This window comes from Alligator sinensis, unplaced genomic scaffold, assembly GCF_000455745.1.
Source record: "Alligator sinensis unplaced genomic scaffold, ASM45574v1 scaffold36_1, whole genome shotgun sequence".
Lineage (NCBI taxonomy): Eukaryota > Metazoa > Chordata > Crocodylia > Alligatoridae > Alligator > Alligator sinensis.
This window is the reverse complement of record NW_005842101.1, coordinates 1,096,121-1,103,465: the sequence shown is the minus strand read 5'-3', so window position 1 is coordinate 1,103,465 and position 7,345 is coordinate 1,096,121.

Below are 7,345 nucleotides of genomic sequence, written 5' to 3'. Positions count from 1 at the left end.
GCAGTTGGAGTACTGTGTCCAGTTTTGGGCGCCGCACTTCAAGAGGGACATGGGGAATCTCGAGAGGGTCCAGAGGAGGGCCACTCGCATGATTAGTGGCCTTTGTGATAGACCCTACAGGGGGAGGTTGAGAGAGCTGAATCTCTTCAGCCTTCACAAGAGACGGCTGAGGGGAGGCCCTGTGGTCGCCTATAAATGTATTAGGGGAGGTCAACGGGGAATAGGGGAAGTGCTGTTTACTAGCTCGCCCCAGGGAGTGACTAGGAATGACAGGTGTAAACTAGCTGAGAATGAATTTAGGTTAGATATTGGGAAGAAATTTTTCACAGTAAGGGTGGCCAGGATCTGGAATGGGCTTCCAAGAGAGGTGGTGCTATCACCTAGCTTGGAGGTCTTCAAGAGGAGGCTAGATAGTCACCCGGCTGGGGGCATCTGACTTCGGTCCTCTTTCCTGCCAGGGGCAGGCGGTCGGACACGATGATCCATTGTGGTCCCTTCTGACTCTACAATCTATGAATCTATGAATCAGTGAACCACATCTAGGTCCTTAATCTGCTAAGCTTTGGCAAAATTGAGCCCAGCTCCTCCTTTGATGTTAGCTGAAATGTCTTCACTTCTTGGGAGAGGCAAGAATTGTTGTGGTTGAGATCTTCTATTGGACCAACTGTATAGGTAGACAGACTTTTGGGTACTACTTACCTTTTCTCAGGTCTCAGTAAATCATCTAAATCAATTCACACCTCTTTTGAAGAACGGGGGCAGAACTCAGAGGGACTGTCTCAGCAGCTTCAGAAGGGCCAGCAGTAAGTAAATGTTTTAAAAGCGAATAGCGGTTGAAGACCTAGGCCCTTATCTTTTGGAGAAGAGATAGTGTATATTTGTTACAAAAATGCTGACCAATTAACAGTTTTGTGTAATGAATTTAAAATAGCAAGTTGCCCATATTTTAACTGAAGAATTACTCCTACCTTAGCAATCTAGACTGCAGTGTCCTATTTATTAAGTTTGCATGTTACTCAAAAATCAAAGTTTTTATTTAGCTATCAGAAGAAGAAACTTAAGTTGTTACAGTTTTGAGATAGGAACCTAAAGTGTGCCTTAAGAAAAATGAACTGGCTAACAATGGGAGTTTGGCAGCAACTTCACCATTTATAGAGAATCTGTCTATCTAGTACAATCTGTATAAAATAGACCTTGCTTAGGTTAGGGAAAGGTCACAAGTTATACAAAGTTTGGATAATCTAAATGTGTTACTCAAAACTAACCCTCCTGTGTATAGTAAATATTATTTGAACCTGTATTATTAAGAACATGCCAGGATTCAAAAGATTAAATAAGGAAGATGTAATTATGAGCTAAATAATAAACAGAGCAGCTTTGGTTCCCCTTGTGTTTTTCACTTTCCTGCTATTGTTTCATAGATGACTGTTATACAAAGAGCAGCTTAGGTCAGCTACTATAAATTATGATTTTAGTACAATAGTAATCCACTAAAATTATTTCAGAGCTTGATCAAAGCACTTCAAACAGCTTCTCTAAACTTTTCCACATGGGGGGAGGGGGAGAGGGAGGAATAGCAAAGACTCATTTTCATGGCTTAACAATGTCAGTTTTTACAAGATTTTTTTTCTTGATTTAGAATTGCATTGTACAGTGTACAACTAGGTTTTTTTATTCAATATTATTGGGAATGTACAAGATATGCATAATTTATTTGCAGCCTATAATAAACATGATATGTAATACTAATTTAGGGAATTTTTAATAAAATTAGTTGGTATATCTCTCAGGCTACTTGCTTCTTTAATAGTGAGGATTCATTTACAGCTGTGACAAATGTTTTAATTCTTGTCACAACTCTAAATGAGTCTTCTCTATCAATTTCTTGTACTCATAGGCGACTGGTAGGGGGTACACCCCCGACAGCTGACACCAACACTGTCAGCAGGGCCGGTGTCCCCCCCCCCAGATTAAGCAGGCACCAGTCACTCATAGTTGCACTAGTTTTGTTCTGAGTTTTTGCTTTAAAATACACAACAATTCTATTTAAAATGATTTAATTCTGCTCACTAGCATTCATTGGAGGCCGTATGCTAGTTTCCCCACTATCTTGGACTGGATTTAACCTACTATGAACAATCCCATATCATCTGCACAGATCCATGGATGTGGCATTATGATGTCAAAACAAAATGAAATGTCAATGCAAGTGTACAGAGACAATGTAACAATATTGAAACCATGTCAGTGCACATCTACAGAGACCATGTAACTCTGTCAGTGTGATTCTAGGCAGATCACTTTGAAATGTTAAAATGAAATGAAACTTAAGTCAATTAGGCAATAATAATTGAAGTTCAGGGATTAATTGAGGCCGAAGGTGAGGCCAATGACCATTAACCCCTGTTGGTCATTAATTCACAAAGAAATATCCTTGGTTAAGGCTATTTACATTATTACTCATCCTCATTGTAACAATATTTTTATAGTTTGTCTATAACAATGTTCCCATAAAGTACTGTGCAGACGGTCACTTCAGCTGCCATTAGTATAATGCTACGTTTTCTTGACTAGTATACAAAGCCAATCGCATCCTATTTTAGTTTATATACCTGGTAGCAGTAAAAGGCTCATCTTCAAGCTCAGTCAAAGGTTTATAAACCAATGTATATAAAATAAGCACATCTTAAAGGGTTAAGTGATGTTTATCTCTGACCTCTCTAACAAAACACAGGTACAATAAGATAAGTATCTAGCATAAAATTCTGGTATATAAATCTAAAAGTAATTATGATTTGCATGACTAGCAGAAATCAGGTATGTTATAACCAAAGAGCCGGGTTTTCCGTTTCCCATGGAAAAAATGGAGTAAACCGCAGATTTACTGGAAGTAAGCTGGATTTCTCATTTTACCGGAGAAGCCCACAGATTTTGCAGCTTTGCCACAAGCCCTCTGCAGGCTGGCAGAGTTCCAGCCTGCAGAGGGCTGGGAGGGAGCAGGAGGAGGGCAGTCAACAGGGGCACCATCTGCATGTACATGCATGTGGCCCCAGGCAGCCTGGATAGCAGCTCATGGAGGTAAGTGAAGGGGGGGGGGGTGGAATTGAGCCCCTATAGGGAAGGAGGGAGGGAGGTGGGCAGGACTGGGGCTGCTGCCCACTCAGGTGGTGCATGGGACTTGGGGCCCAGGGCCACAATGCACAGCTGCAGGGCCCCAGCAGGGAGCGGGATGGCACTGTGGGTGACTCAGCAGGGGGATGGGGGGACCTGTGCCCCCTCCAGATATGTGAGTGGGACAGGCATGGGCTGCGGGCTTGGGATCCTGCCCTGATGCCCTCCCCCAGGGCCTCTACAGCCCAGTGTGGCAGGGAACAGCAGGGTCGTGGGGAGAAGCTGCTTGCCACTGCAAGCTCTGTGCTGCCCTGGCAACATGCCACCTCCATGTGTGGCACCTTTGATCAATGCAACTGTGCACCACTGCCCTCACTGCAGCTGCACATGCAAGGAGCGCGTCACCAGGACAGTGCAGAGCTCACAGCAACAAACAGCTTCTCCCCACAGTCCCGCTGTTCCCTGCCACATCAGGTCACAACCACTGAGTTACCGAGGCCCTGGGGGAGCGCAGGGCAGCAGGGCTGGAGCCCGCAGCCCACACCCTCCCCCCCTGCCCTGCATACAGATCTGGAGGGCGCAGGTTCTCCTGCCCGTCAGGAGCGTGCGCAGTGCTGGGGAACCTTCCCCTATCCTCCACCCAAGTCCGCAGTGTGCAGCCTGCCCCTCATGCATAGATCTGGGGGGGGGCGGGTCCTACTGCCTCCTGAGGAGTATGCACCCCTGCAGGGAGCCAGCCTCCACAGCAGGGGGGAGCTGGGCTCTGCTCTGCTGCAGTAGCTGCTCCCTCATGCCAGGGGCAGAGGGCTGCAGACCCTCTGATATTTTGTGATAATACAATCACAAAACAAGAAGTACAAATCGTTAATGTCAATAACGGTGACTAGGCTGGATAATAATGTACAAAAATCTCTTTCTTGTATTTAAAGGAATGCTAAATATCAAGTCAAGATTACCAACTGTGCAAATTCAGGCTTGAAGTAGATTTCTCAAATCAACTCAACAGTAAGGCTAGGGAGAGAAATTACACACAAACTGGTATAAGTGATTGGAAACTGGTTCAAATCTGTAACACAACAGGGCTAGGGACAGACATTACACATTAACTGGTTTAAGGGATTGGAAACTGGTTTAAACCTGTAACAGAACAGATGTTCAGTCCACATAAACCAGTTTCAAAATAGCTAAAACAGGTTTGAGATAAACATGGTTGAGTGTTGTGTCAGACTTAACTGATTTGGCTCAAGCTGGTTTATGCAAGTCTGTCCCAGACCCTTTGCTGGTTTAAGATAAATCAGACTCCCCCAGCATCCCAGGATGCTCTCTGGGCTGGGCGGGGCTCTCTGCTCCACAGCAGAGCTGGCCCCTCCCTTCTGCTCCCTGGCTGGAGCTCCAACAGAGACTGCAGGTACAGCAGGGTCTACCTGGCTTCCCCCTGCCCTACCCCCCTCTGACCTCTCTGCTTGAGCAGGAATCCCTCCCCACTCCTTCCCTCCCATCTCACACAGCACAGACCGCAGCCCCATGGACCCGTGCCATGCTAGCATAGGCATGTGGTATGCTAGCTAATGCAGAGAGGTGTCTGTGTGTGTGTCTCCAATTTCACTGGGATGGGTAGACAGAACAGTGACCACTTAGGGCTTTTTGCAGCCAATTAACAGGTCAGCTGGTAAGCTGTTTAAGAAGGGTCTGAACTAATGGAGAGAGGGTATTTGTTTTGCTGATGGGGTGATAAACACTGTTATCAGTCACCTGCTGGCTTGCTCACCTGTCAGTTTGCTGCAGACAGTATAAAGAACCAAGGAGGGAGATTGAAAAGCTCCATATCCTCAACAGATGCATGCACTGTACACATCCCCTTGCTTCAGTGTGCTAGCAGGAGCCTGGGGTCTGCCAACACTCCCACCTTTGATCAGTGAGTGGGGAAAAGCCTGGATGGTGCAGGCAGACCTCCCTAATCAGGACATCCTGCCAGGGCCTAGCTATGCCCCCACCCCCTCAACTCAGCACTGTATCATAGAAGGGAGGGCTACTCTAGCACCCCCCACCCCCAGCTTCTGGCCTGAGCCACTGCAGGCATGTGCCTGAATTTTCTCAGTCCAGAGAGAACGTCTGTCTGGTTACAAACTGATTCAGCCTAGCCAGGTTAGACTAACCAGCAAAGGTTGAATCAATTCAAGCTCAGGCTTTTTGAATATCTGTCACTAACCCAGAAGTTCAGTGCACATAAACTGCTTTCAGAATAGCTGAAACTGGTTTAAGATAAACCTGGATGGACGTAGTATTAGACTTAACTGATTTAGGTTAAATTGATTTATTGAACTTCCATCCCAAATCCCCTCCAGATTCAAGTTAATTTACAATCCCCCAGTATCCCATGATGCTTTGCACCTCCCCACAAAGCCACCCCCTCCCAAGGTGGGCAGGCTAGCCTTGGCTCCAGCTGTTTGCTCCAGCAGAACAGGGAGGTGTGCACCAGAACCCACCAGCTTCTGGCATGGGCCACTGCAAAAATTTCGAGACTCAAAAGTGAATATCTGTTCACTTGCTTATTGGTTCAATCTATGCAGTTTGGATTAACCTGTGAAGTTTGAATCGGTTCAGCCTCAGGCTTTTCGATTGTCTGTACTTAGCCCAAGAATATGAGAATCTTCATATGTCAGGCATAAACTAGTGTGAGAATTATACTGCCCATGACTAAGAACATACTCACGGCAAGCACACTCTTATTAGTTGTTGTTTAACATTTATTTTCCATAAGTGACCAGTGTCCAGTCAGTTTCATAGCCTTGTTATCCTAAGCACTGTGCAAATAGAGGAAGTTCTAGTCCTCCAATTACAGGTGACCTGTGATGGATGTAAGTGGAGCAAAGGGATACACTGAAACATAAAATTGTTCTTTTGTAACCAACATTCCCCATTCTGTTTAACTGCTGGACTTCCATAGGTATTGTAGTAGAGATTTGATAGAGATAGACCTCACATTGGCACAATGTAATATGGTAAGAAAAAATAGTGAATGAGCACGATCTTGAGTATACTAGAGAAATGCATGCTATTATCATTTTCTTCCACATAAAAGACCTTGTATCCACATGCTGAAATGCTCCAAAAAATGTTAAGGGAAACTAATACCATTTGAATGCTTCAAGAAGGCTAAACTACTTGTGTCAGGCAGTCTTTTAACAGTCCAGCTTGTGATACTTCCACAATGATCTGCTTCTCAAAACTGAGCTAAAATCTGCAGCATGGGGCATTGCAGGCCATTTGGTTTAGTGTCTGGTGAAACTGGGATACTGCCTTAATTTTTGTCTACCATATGGGACTGACTTTTTGTTGCGCCAAAGGAACCAACCAAAGGAAAACAAGCCTGTTGAAGTCAGCATCCCGGACATAAACTAGGGTTTACATGATGTAGTTAGTACATATCTATTTGGGGTTTATATGACTCATGTAGTTATCTAAGTGTAACTTACTGTAATGTAGGTTCTGAAGTCAACCTGTCCTTTTCAGGACTACAGTTTCTCCATTCATAAAATGGAGTATAGTCCTTACTTAAATCACATTGTGCTTTTATGGTTTGGAGAGCCAAAGTGATATAGAAACCTACAAACCAAGTGATGTAGAAATAGTCCACTGGAAATGGAAATACTGGATTAACTCAGCTCTTCCTTTTCTGTAATAAGTATTCACATCACACTCTCCATTTCATATTCTGTCTCAGCATGATAACTCCATAATGAATGAGAAAATAAAAATGGGTTTAATAAGTTTATTTCCATATGCACTTTATACAGCTACATTTTTAATGTGTTTGGCATTGTGTTACATACAAATGATTAAAACATTTTGAAGAAAAGGATTCAGTTATAATAGAAATCATAAAAATATAAGGATAGAAGGGACCTCAAGAGACCATCATCCAGCCACTTCCGCCTGTTCTGAGGCAGAAGTTATCTAGATCATCCCTGATGGATGCTTATGTAACCTGTTCTTTAAAATTTTCACTGACAGGGATTACGCCCTTTCCAAGATAACCCATTCCAATGTCATATAGTTAAGTATAGTTAGTTTTTCTAATATCTAACATAATTTCACGTGTTTCAGCCAGTTATTTCTTTCCTACCCTCCATGAACATGGAGAACAAAATGATCGCTTTTGTTACCTCTTCCATGTTTGAAGGGTAAAAATATGTCCCCCTCAATCTGCTCTTTTCTAAACTAAACCATCCTC